This window comes from Mesocricetus auratus, unplaced genomic scaffold (assembly GCF_017639785.1).
Source record: "Mesocricetus auratus isolate SY011 unplaced genomic scaffold, BCM_Maur_2.0 Super-Scaffold_4256, whole genome shotgun sequence".
In the NCBI taxonomy this organism is placed as follows: Eukaryota; Metazoa; Chordata; class Mammalia; order Rodentia; family Cricetidae; genus Mesocricetus; species Mesocricetus auratus.
In genome coordinates this window covers 73,055,344-73,061,590 of record NW_024429182.1, presented here as the reverse complement: position 1 = coordinate 73,061,590, position 6,247 = coordinate 73,055,344, and the positions used below count along the sequence as shown (strand labels likewise).

The 6,247-nt window shown below is 46.1% G+C and overlaps 1 pseudogene; it reads right to left on the bottom strand.

Moving 5' to 3' along the window:
• Positions 1-324: 324 nt before the first annotated feature.
• Positions 325-1,008, bottom strand: LOC101843637 (annotated as a pseudogene).
• Between the last annotated feature and the right edge of the window lie 5,239 nt (positions 1,009-6,247).

Genomic DNA, 6,247 nt, shown 5'->3' with positions numbered 1-6,247 from the left:
TGTGATTGAACAGCATGTATGTATGTATGTATGTATATGATAGGGTTTCACTGGAGCTTAAGATCTTCCTGTCTCAGCCTCTGCAGTGCTGGGATTACAGATATATACCACCATGCTTGGCTTTTTTTAAAAAATGGGACATAAAAAATGCTGAAGCTTATGATGAGCACATGAATCTGAGTTATGACAAAAGAGGAGAGAAGAAACCCCCTACCCCTGCACAGAGGACTGTAAACTGAGTGCTGTGCTGTGATGTAACCGATTTTCATTGTTCGTTTTGTTTAAGATGTCAGTCCACCTTCATTGAGGCAGCAGGCACTAGACTCAGACGAGCATCTCCAGCTGCCAGGCCTACTTGACCATCTGTTTGGCTAGTTCAGTGGAGGGGGTGGCAGTATCTTTCTGCTTCTGCTGCTGGATGGCAAAGCTGCAGTAGTTGTGGGGGCCTGGGAACCAACCTCGATTCTTGGTACAATCTGCCATCTTTTCCTGTGTGTTAAGCACCCAGGTGGTCTCAGAGAAAAGGATTTGGTCATAAACCGTACATCCCTGACAGTAGCAAACAGGATGGCAATGAGACTCTTGGTGGGGACATTTCCCTTGGCCAGGAAAAATGTTGTAGCTACCTTTCACTGAGTATTGCTCAAGAGACACAGGATGCTTGATACAGACATTGGTCTGGATGTACTTGGCAGGCAGGCATTCTAATTCTCCATGGGATACCAGGGAGAGGAGGCTGGGGCCCAGGAGCTGGTGTGCACATATGCCGACTTGGGGAACAGTTCCTTATAATAAAAAAATAGCATTTGAGTTGAGCTTTGTAGCTCTTGGAGGGCATGTCTGCATAGGATGCTCCATGAGGCCAGGATTTCCTGTATGTCATAGGCCAGAACAAGCTTCTGTTTTGGCCAGTTTGGACCCTGTTGTTGGAAAGAAGTTGAGCTCCAGCAGAACCAGCAAGCAGCTCTGCTCTCCACCCCCGCTAAGATACAGGCTTTCCAAGTTCATCTCCCTTGAGTTGCTCATCCAAGTTGGCCACAGCTTTCAGGACTTGTGACCAAGATGGCCCCAAGCCCCAAGCCCCAAGCCTACAGAGGCCAAAAGACGGTGTTGGGTCCTCTGGAACTGAAGTTACAGATGGTTGTGAGACACCATGTAGGTGCTGGAATCAAACCCAGAACCTCTGGAAGAGCAACCAGTGCTCTTAACCATTGAACCATCTCTCCAGCCTCTACCATGCCTAGATTTAAATCTATTTGTTTTAAAACAAGATCTCATTCTGTAGCCCAGGCTGGCCTTGAACTTCCCTTTGCTCCTTGCCTCCGCCTCCCCAGTGCAGAGATCAAAGGTGTGATTTTTTTAATAGTTGAATTGATCAGTCTTTGGAGGCTTCTGGACTTCTTGAATGATATTTTAAAAGGCTGTCCTTATGACAAAAATGATAAAGGAATTTGCCTATGATTCTGTTTTGGTGATGGGATCTAAGTTCAAGGTTCATCACTTGCTGGGCAAGTGCTCTCTAGTAGAGTTACATGATGAGCCCTTGCTTTGTTTTGATTTTCAGACAGAGTCTTACTATGTAACTTGAGCTGGACTCGAATTCGCCATGTAGCTCAGGCTGGCCTTGAACTCTCAGAATTCTCCTGCCTCCATCAATGGTTTTTAGACCTTTGATACTATATTTTGTTGCTCATTATTTCACTCTCTCTCTGTCTATCTCTCTCTCTCTGTCTGTCTGTCTCTCTCTCTGTCTCTGTCTCTCTCTGTCTCTGTCTCTCTCTGTCTCTTTCTCTCTCTCTCATTATTATTATTTTAGACAGGACCACTCTACACAGTCCTGTCTGTCCTGGGACTCACTATGTAAGCTAGGCCTGCCTCAAACACACAGAGATCCACATGCCTCTGTCTCCTGAGTTCTGGGATTAGAGGTGTGATCTAACATGCCCATTGCTTTTTGAATACTTGTATAGCAGCCGAAACAAAAAACAAAAAACAAAACATCATCGATTTGCTTGGCTTCTATTTTGGTGTACAGTGTGACCTAAGAATCCAGACTGTTGTTTTGAGATTCAAGAAGCCAAACCAAACCAGGGGCAGGCTAAGGTGATTTAGTTCCCAGCAAGAGACCAGGCCAGTTGCCAGACCCTGATGCATGGAACAAAAGATGTGCCCAGAGCTGGCCAAATTTAGTCACCAGGATAGCAGGAGGTAGCGCCATGTCCCAGCAGGAGTGATGACAAGAAGAGAATCAGATGGCAAGCCCACAGTGCCAGTCAGGAGAGAAACAAAGACACAGGAGAAGGGACTGGAGTCCTGCTTCCTGGCTGTGCGCAAAGCCTGCCTGTGGCTTGGCCTTGGGTCTTGTTTCTGGCTATGAGGTACTGGAGATTACACCCAGGGCCTTGTAATAAGTACTCCACTGCAGAACTCTACCTCTACCCTGACTTGACCTTTGAGGACCTGTAGCCTTCCAAACTTCAAGGTCACCACGGGTCCAAACCCTACTAATTGATACCCAGAGGCACAGGAGAGTGTTAGTGCCTCCTGAAAATTATTCTTTTGTTTTGTTTAGAGTCAGATTCTCATATAACTCAGGATGGCCTCAAACTCCATCACTCAGGTTGGCTTTAAACTCATTATTATTTATATTTATTTTATTTTATGTGTGTTTTACCTGTTAATGTGCACCATGTGTGTGCTTGGTGCCGGGGGTCAAAAGAGAGCGTCAGGTTCCCTGGGACAGGAGTTAAGAGTGGTTGTGAGCTGCCCGCGAGTGGTAGGAATTTAACCTGGGTCCTCTGCAAGAGCAGCAAGTGCTCTTAACAGGGGGGCACCTCTCCAGCCCCAGATTTGAACTCTTGATGCTACTGCTGAAGGGACTCTAGCCATCCCAGGCCTGGAAAACATGGCTCTGGCCGGCCTGGCCCTTCTCCCTCATTCCCTCTGCCTAGTTGAAAACCATTGGATTGCTTTCCTAAAGCTAGCCACCAAGGTCTATTCCCTTATTTGGCCATGTCCTCCTCTTGAGGTTGACTACCAAGGTCCAGCTATCAAAGTATTCAAGTCCAGAAATCAAAAGCCCCCTTTGGCTCACCTAATTAACATGCCCAATTAAAATGAAGTACCTCATCCTAACATAGGCTTTCCCCTTTTACCTTTATAAACTGCCATTTTCCTATGGGCCATGTCTGTCTCCTCTCTATCCAGAGGCAGTCCTTTGTCCCCAGGGACAAATACCACTTACCCCTCTCCCTTGTCCCTTTTCTCCCCTCTTTTTTGTTCCTTTCCCCTTTTCCCTCTTCCTCTGTCTCCTGTCTTTGTCTCTTATCCCTGCCCTCTGTCCTTCTGGGGCAAATATCTCCTTTGTGCGGAGAACTTGGTCTTGGGGTGTCTTGAGCTGACTTGGAGGTTCCCTATACTTGCCTTTATTTCCTATGTCCTAGAGTTATAGGCATGCACCATTATGTTCAGATTTTTAAATCTCTGTTCACGGAGATGGGGAGATAGCTGTCCAAAAATGCAAGGACCTAAGTTTGATCACCAGCACTTGTAAAAATAGCCAAGCATGGTGGCAAGTGCTGGTAATTCCAGCCCTGAGAAGGAGACTATATGATCCTTGGGGCTCAACAGCCAGTCAACCCAACCTGATGGGCAAAACTTGAGCCTTTGTTGTTGTTGTTTTGCTTTGTTTTTTGGGCAGGGTTTCTCTGTGTAGTCCTGGCTGTCCTGGAATTCAGAACACCCTAGTCTACAATCTGTTGGCCTCAAACTCACAGAGATCCACCTGTCTCTGCCTCCTGAGTGCCAGGATTAAGGGAATGTACCACCACTCCCAGCCCAAACCCTGGGTCTTAGTGAGAGGCCCTGTCCAGAAAAAGATAAGATGGAAGGCTCCTAATGAATGATATCAAAAGTTATCCTGTGGCCTCCACATGCACACATAAGCACATTCATCCACGTGAATACACACACATAGACACACATGCTCACACACACAAACACACACTTCTTATTCATAAGGGAGTGTCTATCATCCCCTAGCTTTAGTAAGTGTCTTGGTTAGTGTCTATTGCAGTGAAGAGACACTATGAGCACAGGAACTCTTATAAAGGAAAACATTTAACTGGGGCTGCCTTACAGGTTCAAAGGTTTAGTACTTCCTCCAACCAGGCCATACCTACTCGAACAAGGCCACTCTTCCTAACAGTGCCATTTCCTGTGGGGGCCATTTTCATTCAAAACCCTACAATAAGAGATCAAAAGTAGAATGAAAATCAAGGAACAATGGATGGTAAATTCTGGCCAGCAGGACTCTGAGAGGTGCTTAATAGATGGGGGTTATTCTAAACTGAAATAGTGCTGACTTTTCTCTTTCAAAACTAAGTCAACAATCACAATAGGCACGGTGACACCAGCTCGAGATGTAATCCCAGAAGTCTGGAGGTGGAGGAAGGAAGATCAGGAATCCATGGTCAGAATGAGCTACGGGAGACTGTCTCATGCCTGTAATCCCAGCACTTGAGAAGCTGAAGCAGGAGGATCGCTGTGAGTTCCATGCCATGGGTGGAGAATGAAGTCCTGTCCCCAGGCTTCTCTGGTGTCTTTCTGCAGCATTTGGGAGTTTCCTTTGCATGGGCCTCGTGCATCTCCTCCTAAGTCTATGCTTAGGCCCTCTGTCTTTTCTGTTGCTAAAGTAAGTGTGGTCACCACTTCCCTATGCACTTTAAGGAGACAGTGTTGGCATAAATGGAGAAGCTATTGATTTCCTTAATTTAATTTTAGATCCAGCCAACTCACTGAATTTTTCCATCTTTATTTTTGAGATAAGAGTCTCACTGTGTAGCCCAGGCTGTCCTCCAGCTCACAGTCCTCCTGCCTTCATTGTCTGGGTGCTGGAAGTGCAGGTGTGCTCCACCACACTTGACCTGAGTATTGTATTTTGTAACAAAACTCCAGGTATAAATGATACACCTGCCAGACATGTTGATTTTGCCTCCCTTGTTTCTGTTCTTAGGTAACACTGATAATCAAATGCTCTGTCCCTGTGTGTTCGGTGAGGAAGACAAAGACAGGAATTCGCATGTAGTTTGTGGCTTTACTCAGGTCTTCCCTTCATATCCCTTCTCTTGGTCCAGCAAGTCTTTCTGTCCTGTATATATCCACCATGAGTGTCCCCATCCACTAGGACACATCTGGGGGAAGCATATGGCTGGCACGGGAACAGGAAAGCTAGGTGCTTATGTTAGAAGCTGCCCCTTTGTCTACCTTTCCTTTATTTCCTCTTGAAATTTTCCTCCTCTCATTAAATACAATTAGTAGGAATTGAGATCAAAGGTCTAACCAGGCATGCTGACTCATTCCTGTAATCACAGCACTTGGGGGACCAGAGGCAGGAGGATCATTTGTTTGAGGCCAACCTGAAATACATGGGAAGACCTTGTTGGCCCTTTTTCCCACCTTTGAGACAGGGTCACTCTACATGCTGGTTGGCTGTCCTGGAATTCACTACGTAGACCAGACCAGGTTGGCCTCTAACACATAGAGATGGATGTGCCTTCCTCTGCCTCTCAAATCCTGGGGTTAAAGGCATGTGCCACCACACTCAGCTTCTGCCTGTGATTTTTGACCAGTATGCCATGGCCAGGCAAGACTCAGAAACATATCATCCCTTATAAATTCAAGGTCAGCCTGAGCTATCTAGAAAGCTCCAGGCCAGTCTCAGTTACACAGTGAGACTATCCTTTAAAAACAAACAAGCAAAACCCTCAAATGAAACAAGAACCTAAAAGAAAAAAATCAAACATCTGTTATCTTCTAGGCAAAGAGAAGATCATCTGGTTGACTTGACCAGACAAACCCTTTCTTCCAGGGCTTTTAACATTAGGGCTAAGAGATAAAAATGGTTGGACTGTAGTCCCAAAAGTATCACCCTCTCTTGGTGATAAGCCCATCCTTCACCCCTCCTGATCCCTGAAGCTGCCTTTCTGAGCTTTCTGTTGACACCATGAGCAGTCCATTTCTTTCCTGGAAATCCCTTTCACTTAAGTTGATGCTGGTTGATGGCAGGGTAGGCTGTGCTTCTAGAACAGAGAGCCCTAAGAACTAAGAGATGTGCACAGAGAAAATTTCGTCCTTGGTCATGTCCCAGTGGGAGAGGGTTGTCAGTAGCACTGTACTCTACACTGTCATTCAGGGTCCCAGGCTCTTTCTGTCTTCAGCATCAAGATGTCTGTAAGCCCTTAGAGTA